Here is a 21,800-nt window from a genome sequence, read left to right as displayed (position 1 = left end):
GTTTTTAAAGACCCATGATATATGTATTAAGCACAAATAATAAATCTGAGATTCAGAAAAGCTAAATGACAGTCCAAAAGCACACAAACAGTATGATTTAGTGATGAAACTGTTTAGAAGGCAGGCAGTATGCTTACCCATAGCCATATGTTGTTAGCAGAATGACTCAAAGTTTGGATCTCTGCTGTGACATGAACTCGTGAATTAATAAATGTAGCATTAGACTACAGTCAATAAGAATAACAAATGTCTGTCAGTTCTAAGTTTGAGCTTCACTTAACTGCCCAGCAGGACAGAAGGGAAATTTAGCCACTGACTGTTTACATCAATATTTAAGAATGATAAAGCACTTTATTTTTATTCTGCTTTTAAAAATCTCTAGAAGTCAATTTTAGTTTCCATTTTGCACAATGCATCATTCCAGGACCAATTTTGAGTGTTTTAAAAAAGCATTTTAGACTAAATACAAATTCTAGTGAGCTTTAAAAGTACTTGTTGAAATTCACTAGATTTTAGCAATAGCATATTGTGTATGATTTCAGTTATAGCACTTGTATTATTGTGCATCATTAATTGCAGTAATTTTCCCTCTCAACACTGCTCTTTTCATTGTTCTATGGGCCTTCAAGCAGAATGGGAGAGCTCCAGATGTGACTGAGGGAAAATGTCACAAAGGCTGAACTCTCTTTGGGGTTCGGACCACTCTATGGGCCAGATTGCAGTCAATGATGTGTAAAGGACAAATCAAAATGTATGGACTGAAACAGATATGGTTTTAAACCTCCTGTTTCCACACTGAGCATGTCACTTCGGCAACATGAAATTCAGCTATTTCATCTGATAACTTAGGATAGTTCTTAATTTAAATATAGGGCTTTTATCAATGAATATTGCTGCAAAGCACGTCACCCCATAAGCTAATGGCTTAAAACATTATTTAATTAGCTCTTTTTTTTTTTTTTTTGGCTGCGTTGGGTCTTTGTTGCTGCACGCAGGCTTTCTCTAGTTGTGGTGGGCGGGGGCTACTCTTTGTTGCAGTGCGTGGCTTCTCATTGTGGTGGCTTCTATTGTTGCAGAGCACGGGCTCTAGGTGTGCGGGCTTCAGTAGTTGTGGCGCACAGGCCCAGCAGTTGTGGCGCACGGGCTTAGTTGCTCCGCGGCATGTGGGATATTCCTGGACCAGGGCTCAAACCTGTGTCCCCTGCATTGGTAGGCAGATTCTTAACTACTGCGCCACCAGGGAAGTCCTTAATTAGCTCTTAATTGGGTGGTTCCTCTGGTCTGAGTTGGCTCATCTGGGCTTGAGTGATCTAGAATGATCTCACACGTCTGCCCTCAACTGGGCTGTCGGTGAAGGTGGAGCCTCCTTTCTATGTCCTTTCACCTTCCAGGAGGTTAACTTAGGTTTATATACGTGATGAAGGAAAAGTCCCCAGAAGCAAGACAAGGTCAGCCCTAATATGCAAGTATTTTTAACTATATGCTTTAGTCAGGGGTGCCGATATCCTATTGGCCAATTAAGACACATGGCCAAATCCAAATAAGATGAGAAATAAACTCCCCTTCTTCACAGGGACAGCTTCAAAGAGATTGTGGCCATTTTTTGCAGCTGTCAACAAAGCTGTTTTGAATATTAGTGAAAATGAATGCAAAGTATTTATCATGTAAGACTAACTAAATATATGTTATTATTGTTAATGTGGTTTACCAATCACACATGTCATCACACCTATGATTTAACAATATTTATTAGGAAAATACAGTAAGTTAGGCTCTTCCAATTATAATCACAATTAATAATAGCTTTGAGCATAAATCTTTGCATACTTGCTCAAGTATTGCTGAAGAAAAGCCACTGATAAGTGTGAGCAGTTATTTTTAAATGAGGAATTTGGAGCAAAGAATGTCTTTCCTTAATTTCTGTGATTTTTTTCCAATATTTTACTTTTCCTTCTGAAGACATATCTATTTAACTTTGAGATCACAATTACCAGGTATTTAGGGAACTTCGTAAACAATGATTAAAGGATATTCTTACAGGATATTGAAAGTTTTAGTGGTTTAAAATCGTAATCTTTATCATGACATTTATTTCTCTGAATCAATGGCGTTTATTTCGCATTAAAACCTCCTCAAAACTACAAGTTACAAACTAAAATGATTTGACTATTCATCCGCAAATGAGAAAATGTCCTTGAGTTGAATGACACACCCTCTCTCTGTATAATCTCACCCAGTTTTATACCTGTAAATAATAGCAATTGGCTGTTGACCTCCAAATTTCAACTTTAGTGTAGGTGTCTCTCTGGAGCTCCAGATTTGCCTAAGCACACTGTACTATTTTTGAGTTGTGCTATAAACCAATTAGAATGTAAACAGATAAATGATTCTGAGTATGCCTCACTCATCTTTATTTCCACTGCGGTACAACACTATAAAGGATTCAGTAAATACACCATACTATATAAAATGCTAAGCAAAAGTATTTGAAATGAAAATCACCTGAGGAAACTTCCCTCTAAATCCCTTCACTTCAATGGTTTAAGTGACTTCTCTCTAAGTTTTAATATCATTTAGATACCATCTAAAGTGACATTCCCTAAACTTGGCTTAGAATCCTGTCATAACATATGGGCTCTTGCAACTCCCAGAATTTAATCTCTGATTTTGCCAGGGATTGCTCCACACCTGGGTTCTCGTGCTGCAGCCAGAGGACCAGATGCAAGAAGACATCCTGGTGGGTCTCATGCTAGTTGGATAGAGAATCGATATTCTTTTCTGTGATGTTTTATTGTATACCGAAGTGTTGGTTCTTCCCTTTTGGAAGCAAATTGCTATATTCTTGTATTTTGGGTTGATGTTTAAATAATGACAATGTTGCCGGATGCTTTCATCCACTCTCTCCATTTATATTTTAATGAATGAATATTAACCACCTTACAAGGTGGTTGTGGGCATTATAGATTAATAAGATTCTGTATCTAACATTCTTCCTAAATTGATACAGTATGTATAAAGGTTACCTCAGGTTTCATTCAGTAAATTCCTCTGAAATAACTTCACTGTACTAGTCAATTTTTGTCTGCTGAAGAATCCTCAAAATAAATAAATAAACTAAAATACTATATCCTTTCCTTTGAAGGGACTGTGGTCTAATGATTCATTAAATAGTATTAAATATCTCTTGCATGCATTTGACACTTTAGATTTTTTACAGTGCTTTCCTATGCATTAGCTCATGCATCCCCCATAACAAACCAGTGAGGTAGACCAAACAGTAATTATTTACCCCTTTAAAAAAAAGAAAAGGTAATTGCTCATGAAGGAGAAAAAATATCCAACTTAAATTTATACAATATTAGAATATTGGATTTCTGTGAAATAGACCAGTGCTTTCTCCATCAGAGAAGACACACTTTAGAAAAGGAAAATTGATTTTCACTTGAAAAAAATAAACTATACCTGACAAGGAGGTAGGATTTACATTGAACAGATATGTATTAAAATGCTAGTTCATTCACTTAATAGATATGTGATCTTGAATACATTGCATATCTTTTCTGTACATTGATATGTATCTTTGGAAATGAGAGCAATCATATCTAACTTGGAGAAATTTTATGATTTATGCAAAGCACCTACAAATAGTAGTCACTTGAACAATTCATATTTCTCCTAATCCCTTCATTTCTCCCCCACCTGTCTCTATTTCACCTTCACTTTAAATATATCATAGATTTGTTTTGTATTCAATATTTTGAGGTCCAAAGAGGAAACATATATTATGTAAGGAAGTGGGACTTGAGGATCAGCAGAAACACCCTTTTTTGTTTAAGCAACTTGCATGATAATGCAGGAAATTTAATTAAATGCACAGCAATGATAATCATTTAATATGAAATCTCAACCCTAGTGACTTTTTGATGGTCGAAAATAAACATAATGATTAGAAATGTAACCGCCATATAGCCTGTCTCACAAACTTGGTAGATAGACACAAAGCACCTAGATCCAAGAGTTATATTTACATGAACTAAAAATGGTAGATAGATTTACTTGGATTTTCCTATACCTCCGAACATATGCAAAGTATCTTGAGACAACTTAGTAAACTCCTATGCTCCATTTACATATTCTGGAGTTACATGTCTAATTTTAGAGCACATTATCCCTACAGGAGTTTACCAGTGTTAATTTAGTGAAAATGGGTAATAACCCTAGGGGATAAGATACCCATCCTCCAATAAACCCGTCTTAAGGTAGAATGGAGACTACTGATTCTCACTGAAGGAAACATTTAATTAGTTTTATATTTAATACTCATAACCAATTTTATTTTTTAAATTATCTCTCTGAACATTATTTTATTACTTATTTCCGTGACATTTTGTTTTCAACTTTCTTTTCAAGAAGATTTTATTACCTGAATTGTTACATGCTTAAATATCTCTCTGTTAATATTTGAAAGATATCTTCCTCAGAAAAAAGTTGGAGGAATACACTTGTTTTCCAAATCAGAACTTTTATTGTACTATTTCTATACTGTTTTCTATAGTGGCTGTACCAACTTACATTCCCATCAACAGTGCACAAAGGATTCCCTTTTCTCCACATTCTCATTAACACTTGTTATCTCTCGTACGAACAGTTATACACTAACAAATTGGACAATGTAGAAGAAATGGATAAATTTCTAAAAACATAAAACTTATCAACTGAATTATGAAGATATAGAAAATCTGAACAGACCAGTGAGTAAAGAGATTGAATCAGTAAGTAGATTTCTCACAACAAAGAAAAGGCCAAGAGTACGTGATTTTACTGATTAATTCTAATAAATATTTAAAGCAGAATCCATATTAATCCCTTTCAAACTCTTTCAAACAATTGAAGAGAAGGGAACCCTCCCAAACTTGTTTTATGAAACCAGCATTACCCTGATAACAAAGCCAGATAAGGACACTACAAGAAAAGAAAACTGCAGACCAATATCTCTGATAAATATAGATGCAAAAATTCTCAAAAAATACTAGTGAACTTAATTCGACAGCATATTAACAATCATACACTATGATCAAGTGGGATTCATTCCTGGGATGCAAGGAACATTTGACATACCTAAAATCAATGAACGTGATACACCACATGAATAGAATGAAAGATAAAATTCATATGATCATTTCAATAAGTGCAGAAAAAGCATTTGACAAACTGCAACATCTTTTCATGATAAAAACTTTAAAGAAATTGAGCATAAAAGAAACATACCATAATAGGGCCGTATATGACAAGCCTCATGCTAACATTGTACTCAATGGTGGAAGATTGAAAGCTTTTCCCCTGAGATCAGGAACAAGAAAAGGGTGCCCACTTTCATCACTGCTATTCAACATAGTACTGGCAGTCCTAAGCAGGCATAAAAAAGAAATAAAAGGCATCCAAATTGGAAAGAAAGAAGTAAAAAAAGTCTTTGTTTACAGATGGTATGATAATATATATAGAAAATCCTAAAGACTTCACCAAAGTGAAAACTAATCAATGAATTCTGTAAAGTTGCAGAATACAAAATCAACATACAGATATCAGTTGCATTTTTATACACTAACAACAAAATATCTAAGAGAAAATAAAGAAAACAATCCCATTCACAAATACCTTCAAAAACATAAAAAGTACTTAGGCATAAATTTAAACATGGAGGTGAAAGATTTGGAGGCTGAAAACTATAAGACTTTGTTGAAAGAAATTGAAGAAGACACGAATACATTGAATAATTACAGTGTTCAAAGATCAGAGGAATTAATATTGTTTAAATGTCCATACTACCTAAAGCCACCTATAGGTTTAATGTCATCCCTATCAAAATTTCAATGACATTTCTCACAGAATTTTTAAAAAATAAATCTTAAAATTTGTATGGAACCACAGAAGACCCTGAATAGTCAAAGCAGTCCTGAGACAGAAGAGCAAAGCTGAAGGCATCACACTTCCTGATTTCAAACTATACTGCAAAGATTTAATAATCAAATAGTATAATTATGGCATAAAAATAGGCACACTGACCAATGGAACAGAATCGAGAGCCTAGAAATAAACCTTCACATACACAGCCAACCAAAATATGACAAGGGAGTCAAGAATAATCAATGAGGAAACCATAGTTTTGCCAATAAGTGGTTTGGGAAAAAGGAATAACTATATGCAGAAGAATGGAATTAGACCCCTATCTTACACCACTTTAAAAAATTAAATTAATTAAAGGCTTAAACATAAGACCCAAGTCCCTAAAATTCCTAGAAGAAGACACAGAGGAAAAGCTCCTTAACATTGGTCTTGATAATGATTTTTTCTGGCTACGGCACCAAAAGCACGAGGAATAAAAGCAAAAATTAATAAGTGGTACTACATCAAACTGAAATGCTTCTGCACAGCAAAAGAAACAATCAACAAAGTAAAAAGGTAACCATAGAATGGGAGAAAATATTTGTGAGTTGTATATCTGAAAAGGAATTAATATCCAAAATATATAAAGAACTCATACAAATCAATATAAAAACACACAATTCAATTAAAAAATGGGCAGAGGATTTGAACAGCCATCTTTCCAAAGAAGACATATAAATGACTAACAGGTACATGAGTAGATGATCAACATCACAAATATTCAGGGAGATGCAAATCAAAACTACCATTAGATATCCCATCACACCTCTTAGATGGCTATCATCAAGTAGGCAAAAATTAAATAAATAAAACATCTCTGTTTGGATGAGAGCAAATAAAATGCTCATTATTCACAGACAACATAAATATGTGTGTAGAAAAATCCCAAATTTTTTAAATAAATGAAGAATAGTTCTATGACCTGAATGTTTGTATCCCTCCCCCAAATTCAAATGTTGAAATCCTAACTCCAAGGGTGATGGTGTTAGTTGGTGGGCTTTTGGGGAGGTGATTAGGTCATGAGGTGGCACCTTCATGAATGGGATTAGTGCCTTATAATAGAGACCCCACGTTACTCTCTAGCCCCTCCCACCATGTGAGGACAGAGTGAGAAGTCACAGGCTACGAATCAGGAAGAGGGCCCTCACCAAAATGTCACCATGTTGGCACCTTGATTTTGGACTTCTCAGCCTCCAGAACTGTGAACAACAACTTTCTGTTTTCATATGCTTCTCAGTTTGTGGTATTTTGTTATAGCAGCCCAAACAGGCTATTAGAGATATTAAGAAGTTAATTTAGCCAGATGTCTGGATACAAGGTTAATATACAAAAATCTATTCCATTTCTCTAAAATGATAAAAAAAAATACATAATTTTTTAAAGTGGTGTTTTATAACAGTGTTCCAGTTACTAATGCTGTGTAACAAATTATCACTAAATTTACAAACTTAAAACAACTATTTTAGTATGCTCTTGGGTTCAGTGCATAAAGAATTTGGACTAGGCACAGCTACTTTAGGGTTGTATACTGGAATAATATGTGGCATTGGACTCACAGGACTGACAGTGATACTGGCTGGTGGCTGGAACCTCAGCTGGGATTTGAGACTGGGCTACCTGCTATGACATTTTCATGTGGCCTGGGCTTCCTCCCTCTGTGTTGTTCTCCATGTAGCTCTAGACTTTAAAAATAAATTTCCCAGTAAACAGGTGGAAGCTGAAACTCTTACTGACATAGCCTAGAAAGTCACTCTGTCTTTTCCACCTCACTCAGTTGATTATGAGTGAGTCACAAGTCCACGCAGATTTAAAGGGAAGAACATAAACCCCACCCATCAATGAAAGGCGTGTCAAAGAATTTGGGGATCATAATTACAATAACCATAAATTGCACAAAAAGAAACCCTTATAATATATCTAACAAAAGATATGCAAGACATGTACACTGAAAACTACAAAATGTAATTAAGAAACATGAAGAATATCCAAATAAGTAGTGGGATATGATAAGCGTATGGGTTTAGAGAATCATTACTGTATGGATTCAATACATTCTTGATCAAAATACAAGTTTTATATGTGTATGGAAATTGACAATCTGATTTTAAAGTGTATATGAAAATGCAAGGAATAGTCAAGACAATTTTGAATAAGAACTCAGTTGGAGGACATACATTACAGGCTATCGACTTCACAGTTAAAGAATCAAGACAGTTTGATACTGGTACAAGTATAAACAAATGGACTTATGGCAGGGATGTGGGTGTGAGAGCATATTAACATGCTTGTATAGTGGGTGGCAATCCAAGTAGCAGTGAAAAGACAATCTTTTCAGTAGATGGTGGTGGAACATTGGGATATCCAGAAATAATATTACGGAATATTCATAGCAATACTAATGATAATAACCGCAACCCTAATATCCATCAGTAGTGATTGGAGAGAATAAATAAACTGTGGAATATATACATGGTGGAATATGATACAACAATAAGAACAAACTAGTGATATGTGCAATATAGAAAGAAGGAAAGAAGTCAGCCAGAAAGAAAGTGTGTGATTCAACATATAAAATTTTTAAAAAGTCAAATCTAACCTGTGTTCTTAGAAGTCAGGATAGTTGTTATCTTTTGAGGGAAAGGGTAGTTTATAAAGGGGCTGAGGACATGCTCTGGAGTGCTGGTAATTTTCTACTTCACTTGTGATTGTTATATGAGCTTGCTGACTTTGTGTGTATTTATAATTCATGAATATATTACATACTTTAGTAAAAATTATTAACAAAAAATATAATGTGCAAGATTTTAATAGTACTAGAATCACATTATTTGGATTTAAATATTACTATCTATGTGAACTCAGGCAATTTTACTTAACTCTCTGACTCATTTTTATTCTACATATAAGGATATGATGATGCTATGAATCTCACAGTTTTGTTGAGAAAATTACATAGTATGATAACATATATAAAGTGGTTAGAATGCTGTTCATCATCTAAAAAGCGCTTAATAAATGATATTTGTCGCTGTGGTTTTGTGCTATTTCTATTATTTTTATTGTTTACTTCTTTCTTAAAGCAATATTTGAACCTTATGGATTCCACTACAGCTTTCATATTTTCCATTTTCATATGGCCCTTCAGTTAGCATATGGCCCTTAAATTTTTGGTAGTACTGGTAATATAATTTTAGTATCAATTTTATTACTATTCATTGTGTAGCCTTGGGCAAGTCACTCCCTCAAACACACACACAATGACTAAGTTTTACATATTTAAAAAACTTTGGGTTTAGATAACATGAGAGCAAGAATTTCTACTTACTCTAAATTTCTAGTAAGTTATGTTAAAATAATATTATAGGCACATGTACATAGACTAAAAAATAACTAGATTCAATATTAATCATATTTTTGTTGAATGATCTGTATTTTATATCTTTAAGGTAAATAACCCCTACATTATTCCATATTAAGAAAACTATAAGAATCTACAGATAAGCAAATAGATAAAATACAACACTATCGCCAATACTATTATTTATATCATAGGGTAGATATAGGCAGCCATAGATATACATATATACATGTATTATTTTGTAAACACATGCATACATACACAAACACACATACATAGATATTTCATTTTCTCATCACATAAAGATTTCCCTTTATTTCTTAAAAGCAGGATATGTGTGGATGGAACTTTGTATTCCAGTACAAGGAAGTCTGCTGATAAATGATGTCTTTAGAAAATCATTTGAATTGTTTCTTTCAAGATAAAGGAAAGGGTGTTTTTAGAATTTTGAGGGTAACGAAAAAGTTTCTTTTAGAGAAAATGTTTATAAGGGGCTATGTTGTAACATAAGAACTGAAAAGTCATGTTAAGAGAATAAATATAAATATCACTAATTTCAGGACAACTCAAATTATTTGAATTGAGAGTAATATTAGGCAGTATAGAAAGTATTACAAATAGAATATTTTATTTTATTTTTATTTTGGGCCATGCCACGCAGCATGTGCGATCTTAGTTCCCTGAACAGGGATCAAACCCATGCCCCCTGACAGTGGAAGTGCAGAGTCTTAACCACTGGACTACCAGGGAAGTCTCGAGAATATTTTATTTTTTAAATGCCAAACAAATTGCAAGTATTTGATAAACATTTTAAATAATTAAATTTGGACATTCATTTAAAAAGAAGGGGAATCTAGAGAAGATAGATATTATTAATCAGTCAACCAACACTGAACATCTAACACAGGATGGATCTATATTATGGGCTAGAGATAAAAATATGCATAACTTCCTCCTTATGGTACAATAGCATAAGAAATAATTTTATTCCTTTACTGAAAAGACATTTATTGAGTATTCCCTACCTTATACAATACACACTTTAAAAGCAGTTGGAGATACCTTCTCAAATAAGGCAGACAAATGCTTTGTCCTCATACAAATTACATTCTAATGAGAAAGATAGACATAAAAACTAAAGAAACAAACAACATAATTACAAATTGTGATAGAACCCATGAAGGAAAAAACAGGGTGATAGACTATATAGTAATTCTCTGGGGCAATGTCAGATACACGTCAAGAATAGTCTTTCTGCAGAAGTAATATTTCAGCTGAGAATCGCAGGTGAGAATGAGTCAGCCAAAGAAAGCGAATTGCAGTGAAAGAAAATAAACAGAAAAGCTCAAAGGCTCATCAGCAGAAATAGGATGGAAAGGACAAGGGAGTAAATGGAAGACAGGAAGGTGCGATCTGGCTGAATGCTCTTCTCCAGGATAGCCACACTTCACACAAATATCACCTCCTAAAAAAGAAATTTCCTACTCCTCTATCAAATTAGCACCTCTTCTGTCACTCCCTGCTATGGACTCTCTGCTACGGACTGAATTGTGTCCCCCACCCTGAATCCATAGGCTGAAGCCCTAATCTCCAATGTGATAGTATTTAGAGGTGGGGCCTTTGGGAGGTAATTAGGTTTAGATGAGGTCATAAGGGTGGAGCCCCCATGATGGGATTAGTGTCCTTATAAAAGGATGAAGAGACCAGAGCTTTCTCTCTTTGACATGTGAGGATATAGCAGGAAGATGGTCATACTACAAACCAGAAAGAGTGCTCTTGTGAGAACTCAACAATGCTGGCATCCTAATCTAAGACCTCCATCTTCCAGAACTGTAAGAAATAAATATTTGTTGTTTAAGCACCCCAGTCTATGGTAGCTTGTTATAGCTGCCTGAGCTAAGACACTCTCTTTCTCCCTACTTTGCTCTTTTATTTTCTTCCTAGTACTCACAGACTCATAGCATTAACAGTCTTTGCTTTGCATGTTTCTGATATGCATGAATTCTAATTACTGTCATTTAGTTAGATAACACCAGACCCCCCCAACTACATCATTCACATTACAATTACTAAAGTATAGTCACTGGAAATAATTATATAAAGTACTGACCTCACTGCTATCTCTTCAGTGCATGAATTGTTATGTAAATAATGCAATATGTGGTAGATTTTTGTGATGCTGGGCAGTGGCTGCGAGATGCAGCTCCCAATCAGCCACAGATCACAAGGGTCAACAATCGATGCACTTAAACCATTCTGTACCCATACAACCAACCTGTTTTTCACATTCAGTACAGAAGTCAATAAATTACATGAGATATTCAAGAATTTTTTTAATAAAATAGGCTTTGTGTTCACTGATTTTGCCTAACTGTGGGCTAATGTAAGTGTTCAGAGCTCATTTTAGGTAGGCTAAGCTAAGATATTTTGTGGGTTAGATGTATTAAATGCATTTTCAACATATGATGTTCTCAACTTACAATGGGCTTATTTGGACGTAACCCCATCGTAAGTCGAGGAAGATCTGTACTTCATGATACAGAAAACACAAAGAATAAAGTGTTGGAAACTGATACAAACTTGGAAAAGGGTATGACAATGTGCCAAGTCAGAGAAAACATGCTTACTCTGTTTCATAAATGATGCAACTTGAAGTCAAGAATATAGTTCAGACTACCTTTGATAAGTTTTTTACAAGTAAAAAAAACCCCACTTTAGTTCTCAATGTTTCTAATATTTTAAATTATAATACTCTAGATAAATGTTATTTTTTAATTTTTTAAAATTTCCTTATATATTTAAAACTGAGAGTAAGACAGTTTGTGTTGTTTTGACAAAATATTTAAAGGTCATGGAACAATCATATTTTTCCTTTGATTATGAAAGTCTTAGTTTGCATGTTTCTTTTTGTTTTTGTTTTGATTTTTTGCTTTGACACTACCATGAACAGCAAAGATTGTCTGTGTACTTGTTTTTTTCTTGCTGCTGTCCCTCTCCTTCTCTAATGTAAGCTCCATAAAGAAAGAGATTGTCATCTGTTTTGTTTACTAATGAATTCTAAGACCCTTATAGTAGTTCTGGCAAAATATTTCTGGGGGAAGGAGGGAGCAGAAATCAATGAATAAATGAGGGAAAGAAAAAAGAAAAGGTGGACATGTGGTAATACAAAATTAGCCTTGCAAAATTTGGATATTATTTTAATGAATAGGAAGTCAATGAAGGGATTTAAGCAGGATATTAACATAATCTGATTTATGTTTAAAGAGATAACTTTGGCTTCTTTTTAGGTAATTAAGGTAATGTGGCCAAAAATGGAAAAAAGGAGAACAGTTAAAAGGTTACTGCAGTGGTGCATGAGAGATGATAGTGACTTGATTTAGCATGGTAATAGTGCAGAAAGGAAAAAGTGAATGAATATGAGATTTTTGTTGCAAAGTTCAGGAGTCTTGCCTACAGATAGGATGGAAAAAGTAAATGAAAAGAGGAATCGAGTATAACTCCTAGATTTCTGATTGACATAGCTAAATAGATACTGACCCATTTACCAAGATGGCAGATTCTGGGAGAAAAACAAGATTAAGTGTTAGTGGAGTGGATAAACATGTCAATTTTATTTATGTGAAGTTTAAAATAGGTTTAAGATATTTGAGTGGAGACATCAGATAAGCACTTAGCTCTGTTCTGGAGCTCAGGGTAAAAATCAGATTTGTGGCATAAATTCAAGTGTATATAACAGGGTACTGAAAATTATAGGAATCGATGTTATCTCAGAAGAGAAGGCTCATGCTGAGCTCTGTGGCTATTCAATAACTGCAAGGTGGGTGGAAGAGTAACAAGAAATGAAATGGTCCCTAAGTTAAAAATCAGTATCACAAAAACCAATAGACATATTTTTCAAGAAAGACATGGTCAACTTATTCAAATTTTGTTGTATCAGATTCAGTAGTATGAAGACAGAGAATTTCCTATTGGACTGTTTTAGTGTGGAGTTTTAGTTGATCTTGACAGAAACAATTTTAAGGGAGTGGTATGGATAAAGTCAGATGTAATTTAAATTTAATGCAATTCATGATTGACTTGTTTTTAAGTCTACCATCTTGATATTTGTTTTGTTTATACCATGTGTACTTCGTTCCTGTACTCTTTGAGCCCTGCCTTGTTTTGTATTAATTATTTTTACTTTAGGATAGAATTAGATTTACAGAAAAACTGTGAAGGTTTTACAAAGTTCCAATATCCCTCACATGCATTTTCCCCTATTATCAAACATTTTGCATTAGTATATTTGTCTCAATTAAGAAGCCAATGTTGACACATTATTATTGATTAAAATCCATACTTTATTCTGATTTCCTTAGTCTTTGCCTAATGTCCTTTTTTCTTCTCCTATAGGATTCCGTCCAAAATACCACATTATATTTAGTCATCACCTCCTTAGGCTCTTCTTGTCGGTAACAGTTCCCCAGATTTCCTTGTTTTCGATAACCTTGACAGTTTTTGTAGTATTTTGACACTACAGAATACACCAGGACCATCTTTTTTAATGTCCTGTCCTAGTCATAGATCAGTTATTTCTTCAAGGAACCCTGATTCTTTTTATTGGAGAACAGCTTTAGAAAATAAGATTACGGTGGTTTTACAGCAAGCCTTGAAATAGGGTAGTGTGAATCCCCCAACTTTATTTTTCTTCTTCAATACTGTGTTGGATATTTTAGGTCTTTTGCCCTTCTATGTAAACATTAGATTCAGTTTGTTGATAACCACAAAATAAGTTGGAGTTTAGTTGGGATTGTATTCAATAAATGATCAAGTTGGGGAAAAAAAATGAAGTCTGAACAGTACTAAGCCTTGTAATCTATGAACGTGAAGTACCTATCCATTTACTTAGATCTTCTTTGATTTCTTCCATATGAGTTATTTTTTTCACAGCTAGAGTCTATACATAGTATTTCTTTATTTTTGGTTCTACTATAAATGATACTTTAAAAATCATTTCAAAAACCAATTTTTCATTGCCTTATTCCCGATCTCAGGGGAAAAACTATCTGCCAACTGAAAATGTTTGTTGGATTATATATTTCCTTATTCACATTCATTCAATAATATACCGCCACTATAGCTGACTATTATCCACCATCAAAGACTTACATTTATTGATATGGAAAGTAGGTTGTGGTAAATGTTCAATTAAAACTACATTTTAATAAGATTTCATTTTATAAAAATTATACGCATATACATTTGAAAGAGAATGAAATAATATATTCCAACATATTAATAAATGATATTTTATAGTGGGAAATGGGTGGTTTCTTCCTTTGAGCTTTATTATAACTTCCAATTATTCTTTACTGAACAAACATTACTATACAGTACAAAACAAACCAATGAGAAAATTCTCATAAAGTGGAATCAGCACTTACATAAATTAAAACTACTTGTGTCACAACCCTGAGAATTTTCAGTATCAGTCATCCTAAATCTGACAATCTATTCTAGAAATCCATCAGCAAACCGTAAAATACAGGTGAGGGGAAGTCCTGACACGATGATAAAAGCTTCAGCCTCAACAGCAGAGAATTTACTTGGTTCCTTGTAGCAGCAATTGAAGCTCTCTGAAAAACCTCAGTGAATCCTAGTGGTTTGGAACCCATAGATAAGCTGGGATTCTTATAGGGTGAATTATTCACACAAAGGTACTGTCAGGTGTGTGATGAAATAATTTAGGCATGAAGTAGCTCTCAGAAACAGCTAATGTACTGAATATTGATGCTCTGAAATGCGCAGGAAAAGCAAGCCAACTTTATGTAGTACTCCTACCAAATAAATACCAACTTAGCATATTGCCTAAAAAAGGCACTTTTTCTCCACCTTGTTTGTGTTTGCAAATAAAATTAATTACTGTCCGTCAAATAGACACACGCATACACAAGCACATATACACATCCTTTAAAACCTAATACTTGCCACTTGTCCTGTAAATATTTGAATTTCAAGTAGTTATTTTTGTCAGGTTTGTAAGATTTTGTAAATAAAAAGCCATTCCTTTGTATGTAGTCCTCTAAACAGTGACAAATGTATATTGTTATGAAACTACCACCACAAACAAGAAATAGAATATTTCCACCACTACCCCCAAAACTTTCCTTATGTCACTTTTGTCAACTGTCCCATCAATCCCCCACCTGTGAGCATAACTAAACAGATTTGTCCCAATAGTTATGCCTTTTTCCAGAATTTCATAACATTCAATCATATAGCTCATCTGCCTTTGTCTCTGGATTATTTCACTTAGCATATAGGTTCTTAGAATCAATGTTGTGCATAGATCAGTAGTTAATCCCTTTTCATGACTGAGTAGCATCCCATACTACTCAGTAGTCCGTACTGAGTAGTATGGACACAATGTGTTAATCCATTCAAACTATGATAGATATCGGGGTTGTCCATGTGTGTGTATGTGTGTTTATGACTAAAGCTGCTCTCAGTATTTGAGTATACATCTTTGTATGAACATATAATTTTATTTCTCTTGGGTAAAAATCTATGAGTGGGAGTATTGCATTTCATGGTATATATTTAACTTTATAAGAAGATCCAAACATCTTTCCAAAATGGCTGTATTACTTGGCATTCTAAGCACTGATGTATGAGAGCTCCAGATGCTCTGCCTCCTGTCAGCCCACAGTATTATCAGTATTCTACCTATTCTATAGCTGTGGTCTTCTATCACCCATGATTAAATTTACCTTTCCCCGACTAATGATCTTAAACACCTTTTTCTGTGCTTATACAAAATCTGTATCTTTATTTGGTCATCTGCCTGTCTATATTTCCATTTTTAGGGGGTTATCTTATTATTTAGCTTCAACAGTTATTCATGTATTTTTGTATATAACTGCTTTGTCAAATACAATATATTTTGTAAGTATTTTTCAGTCTATAGCTTTTCTCTTTTTTTTCATTCTGTAAATATTCTTTATAAAAGAATTTCCTGAAGTGATATTCTGACCATTCTCAATATTGGATTGGACTGAGGCGAAAACCAGGGCAGACCTGGGAGCAGATAGTTGGAACCATATATAGTGGTTGATAAGTCCTGAGTATAAATGACACACCTAAACCTGGGGCTCAGAGCCTTTCTCATCATGCAGAGATCTAAGTTATAATCCATACACACCATTCTCCTGGAAGCTTCCCTGTGATCAATTCAGAGGTCATCATATGTGGATGAAGAAATCACATCTTGACAAATCCAGTTAACTCTAAGTGAGACACTTTTCAGAAAAAAAACACCCTTCTTTGTTATCACAGCACAGGTGTTATTTTCAACCTGGCCCTGGACTTGAAATCTTAGGAGTCTTCATTTTATTAATGCAAGTTCATGTGCCCGATGCACAGTGAGGCCAAACACACTGAAACGTCGGAGTTTGGAGCAGAAAAAGGTTTATTGCAAGGCCATGCAAGAAGAAAGGTGGCTCATGCCCTGAAAAGCCTTGAGCTCCTATACCTTTTCTTATTTTTAACACTGTTTTTTGAAGAAGAGAAGTTATAAAACATGCAACCTTGTTTCTTCTTTTTCAAATTGTGTTGTCTATTCTAGCTCTCTTTCATTTCCTTATTCTATTAGTTTCCTGGAGCTGCCATAACAATATGCCATGAATGTGGTGGCTTAAAACAACAGAAATTTATTCCCTTACAGTTCTTACAGACTTCTGGAGGCCAGAAGTCTGAAATCAGTACCACTGGCCAAAATCAAGGTGTTCACAGAGCTGCACTCCCTCCAGAGGCTCTAGAGGAGAATCCATTCCTTGCCTCTTCCTGCTTCTAGTGGCTCCTTTGGCTTGTGGCTGCATCATTTCCATCTTCAAGGCCAGCGTCGCCAAATATCTCTGATCTGTCTTCACATTGCCTTGTCCTCTATGTGTCTGTGTCAAATCTCCATCTGTTCCACTTATAAGGACACTTGTGATTACATTTGCGACCACCTGCATAATCCAGGATAATCTCTCCATCTCAAGATTCTTAATCACATTTGCAAGGATCTCCCCCACCATGTAAGGTATCATTCTTAGGTTCCGGAAATTAGAATGTGGATATTTTGGAGATACCATTTTTCAGCCTACCACACTTATGCATTTTATAATCAGTTCACCTATATCTACAAAAATGTCTTGATTGATTGTTTTTGCATTGTATCTATAGATCAATGTGGGGAGAAATTACACTTTTACTATGTCAAACCTTCCAATCCACCAGCACCATGTGTCTCTTCATTTACTTAAGTCTTCTTTGATTTCTTCCATTAGTGTTTTGTAGTTTTCAGAACACGGATTCTATATATATATATACATATAGCATTAGGTTTTTACTTAAGTATGTGTTTTTGAATGCATGAAATAAATGTTGGCTTCTAATTCAAATATGATATTTAATAATTTAAACTAAGGAATAGTTCATGCATATACCTAGATGTTATAATATGTAGTAGTATAGAATCATATGAATATCTTGGTATTATGTAGGGAAGAATATTAAGTTACAGTAGGCAGTGTTGTATTTTTGATTATTATAACAATATAATTTAGTAGGATTTTATACAGAATTCAATAAGTTTTATAATTTTTGCAGCTGTAACTTTTGCATCAATACCTGTGGGTGAAATAAGCATGTTTTAAAGCAGTGTGAATGTCTCTTTTGGAACTGAAAGCAGTATTTAACATACGCTCTCAGTTTTGGGGTGAGTTTTGTTTATACTTCTACTTTCTGAGCTTCTTGGTGTTCATTAAGAGAATTGTCACAAGTTTTTTCTTTTTTCTTTTCTTTTACTTCTTTGCTCAAGAGAGCAGAATGACAGTGGAGGTGGTCAGAACTCTTCTTATACTTACATTCTGTGGAAAATACTTAGGTCAGGAAACCAGGGCAGGAGGTTCCAGAGGAACACATCTAAATACTCTTCAAACTCCAGTGATGCACTGGAGAAAAGTCTTTGGTCTAGAACATGGGTCCCCAGTTTGGAGTTCACCAAGTTGTTGGAAAGAGGCAGTGAAAGGACCATGCATTCCCTGAATGCTTACTCTGGACCCGCCCTGAGAGTGAACATTATGTAGTGATATGAATTTGTGAGCTAATACCAACACTGTTATAAAAAATTGATTTGGAATATTTTAAACAATACTTTATAAATAACTGAAATAGGAAAGATTTTATGGGAAGACCACCAGAGGTAAATAATAGATACAATTTCTCCGCTGTTTCAGGAATGAAAAATATTATTGGAATATTACTGGAATTTCAGTTTTGAATAAAGGTATGAATTTAAAAGATGAAAAACAAATAACAAAAGCTAGCAGAAACAATAGCAGCCATCTTGTATCTAATTCTGGGACCACCATTATCCATACTATATTTATTTCTCACAGCCACAGTTGTAAATCTCCATCAGTGGATGGAGCTGAAGATCCATCAGGTTAATTAACTTGCTAAAAGTTACTAAGGCATCAAAGGGCCAAGTTAGAATTCAAGTTCGGGGGGCGGGGAGGGTAAATTAGGAGTATGGGATTAACATATACACACTACTATGTATAAAATATATAACCAAGGACCTACTCTATAGTATGGGAACTATACTCAATATTTTGTAAGAACCTATAAGGAAAAAAGAATCTGAAAAAGTATATATATATACACACACACATATGTATATCTGAATCACCGTGCTGTATACCTGAAACTAACATGACATTGTAAATCAACTCTACTTCAATAAAAAACAATAGATTTAAAAAAATTCAGTTCTAATACACTCCAAGAGCCAAACTACTTCCATAATAGCATATTATTATTTTTTCATAGATGGTGACTGTGTAGGAAACCTTACCAAATGTGGTATATATTGGGGTAAGCAGAGTGAAAGGAAATAATGGTAAAGGGATTTGTTGGTAAAAAAAAAATGTTGGACATCCATTCCAAAGCTTTGATTTCTCTTTCTTGAAAAGTCTGCCAACTAAGAAGAGGAAATGAGAAGAAAATGCCTAAAACTGACCTAAACATAGAACTGCTTTTCAAAGGCAAACGGGTAACATGTATATTGATTTTCTAGCCAAAGAAGAATAAAGTCATATTTGACCTTTGTTTAGGAAACAACTCTGTTCCTTTCCATAAAGTAACTTCTTATTCTTCCTCTTTGGATTACTGCTTTTAAATTATACTCTATATTAAAGGTTAAAACATTTTCTGCCCATACAACGCATCTATAATTTACAGCCCATTGATACGCTTTTCTATTTTGCTCTAAATAGCATATTCCCACCTTAGGGTCTATTATTATGTCTGACAAAATTGAAATGAGAGCATTAAAAGTTTGAATTTAGTGAGGTGTGAGACCCTTAGGGCCTTCGCAATGCATTCTTAAAAAGCTAATCCCATACGGTATTGAATTACTCCAGTGCCCTTGAGGATGTGTATTTTCTGTATTTCAAGTAATCTAATTCATGGCTCTTGTTTATATATAAAAGTAGGGGACGTTGCGTGGTTACTATATCTGCCTTATTTTAAAAAAAGGACAGTTTTCTTTATTTTCTGTTAAATAGCATACGTATGCTTCATTCATATTAAATATATTGAAATGTAAGCCTTTTTTACTGCAAGTTTCGATCCTTTTATAAGTATTCTGGATGCAGTAATGTCATCATATTTCTCCCTAGTGTACATCTACGTCCTAGACTTAGTTTCTTAGTTTTAAGAATATTTTCTAATTTATAATATTTAATCATACATTTAGATAAAAATCAACAGGGTACTTAGTAACCAAAATACCTTCCTCAAATGTATAGTCATACTATACAATTCGATTTTGATTAATCTCTTATAAATTTCATATTTCAGAATTTATTCTCTACAATACTGTGTGATGAGATTACAAAGAATATGAATTAAGTAAGATCTAAGCCAGCAGAATGCCACCTACACCTACATAATAGTCTTCATAAGTTTAACATAATATGACTGAAGTTCTCATACTCTTCTTATTTTCTGAAAATAAATAAATGAGTCCTTGAAGTAACATTTTATTTTTCCTGCAATACTATATGTTTGGAATGCATACAATTTTCTCCAATTTTATATTGTATTCTATATATCTGTGTTTCCTAGATTCTTTTACTTGCAGTTTTGAGGAATCTCTCATAAATCATACCCATGAAAGCTAAATCAATAATGTTAAGAAAATTAAACATTATCATCAACTTCCTCTTCTAGTCTCTCTCATGAAGGCTGGAGAATTTTTTAAAACTGTTCATGGATGAAACCACCAACATTTTAAAACATGAGTGGCATATTGAAATAAGAAATTTATTCTCTTAAAATGGCTTTTAAACATGCTCCCACTTGAATTCACCCAGACCAAAGGTTTTTGTAATGCAAGACATTGTTAAGTTGTCTAGAACAGTCAGTTGTCATTCTCAGGGCACCCTTTCTAGTAGAGCATTAACAGAAAAAATTCAATGCTTCATTTTTCTGACAGACTAATACAAATTAATTTTTTTTTCTGAATGTACAATATGGAAATGTGTTCTCATAAAAACATAGTTAGAAGTTTGGGAAGTTGGCATGTATTACTGAAGGATGGCTATTCTGGGACACCAGGTACTGGGCAGAGGGCAGGAAATTAAAAGATAATGAGATTACACAAGTGGAAGTTACAGCGATGTCATGGGAACACTAATATACATTTTCACGCTGAGAGTTGAGGACGATCTGGCAGGCTATCAGATCTCCTCTCGGCCTATAACTCTACTGGGAGAAAAGGTGAAAGAGTTTGGGGATCCACATTTCAGTTCCTAAGATTACGACAAAAATATAACTTCAGGAGGAGGACCAGTGCCATGGTGAGACACTTGGGAGGTCAGAGTAATAATCATGAGAACATAAGCACGTGGCATTAAATAAATTCCTCTTTGAAAGAATCTCCCTAGATATTTTAATTGATAACCTAGTTTAACGTTTTCTTTTTGGTATCTTTAATTTATATTCAGTTTCCTGAATTTAAGGGCAGAAAAAATATCCAGAACTGGGGAAGAGGGCATGGTGTAACTGAGACGGGTGATGAGAAGTCACAAAGGCAAAGGATTTGGAGGAGGGAGTTACAATTCCCTGTCTGCGATATGAAGGGCGTCTCTCTACCTCCTGGTACAGAAAGGGTATCTTTTACATTGGAGATTTATTTCCTGCTTTCAGGGGGAAAAAAGGGGGGCAGAGTGTCCTTTTGCATTGGCTGTTTCTTAAGTAACTTTAATTCAAAGTAATCGATATGCCAAAGTGGCATATTTGGGGACAGCTTGTGTTGAACTTCATCAGCCTTTAATTAAGATGGCTATCCTATGCCATGTGCTGTGCTTAAACTTTAGGACCTCCGAACTTCACAACAACACTGAAAACGTTGTTTTTATTTTATTGATGATAAAAACTGAGTGAAAACAATGCTAAGTTGGGTCTTTCA

General features: G+C 34.3%; 1 long non-coding RNA gene across 1 annotated transcript; it reads left to right on the top strand.

The window, feature by feature from the left end:
• Nucleotides 1-3,456: 3,456 nt before the first annotated feature.
• Nucleotides 3,457-18,793, top strand: LOC309644395. The gene is made up of 2 exons (XR_014254402.1): nucleotides 3,457-4,147; nucleotides 4,178-18,793. It is a non-coding gene; the product is annotated as an uncharacterized lncRNA (long non-coding RNA).
• Nucleotides 18,794-21,800: the final 3,007 nt, after the last annotated feature.

This window comes from Balaenoptera physalus, assembly GCF_965194825.1.
Source record: "Balaenoptera physalus genome assembly, chromosome: 15".
Taxonomy (NCBI): domain Eukaryota; kingdom Metazoa; phylum Chordata; class Mammalia; order Artiodactyla; family Balaenopteridae; genus Balaenoptera; species Balaenoptera physalus.
This window is presented reverse-complemented; position numbering and strand designations above follow the sequence as displayed.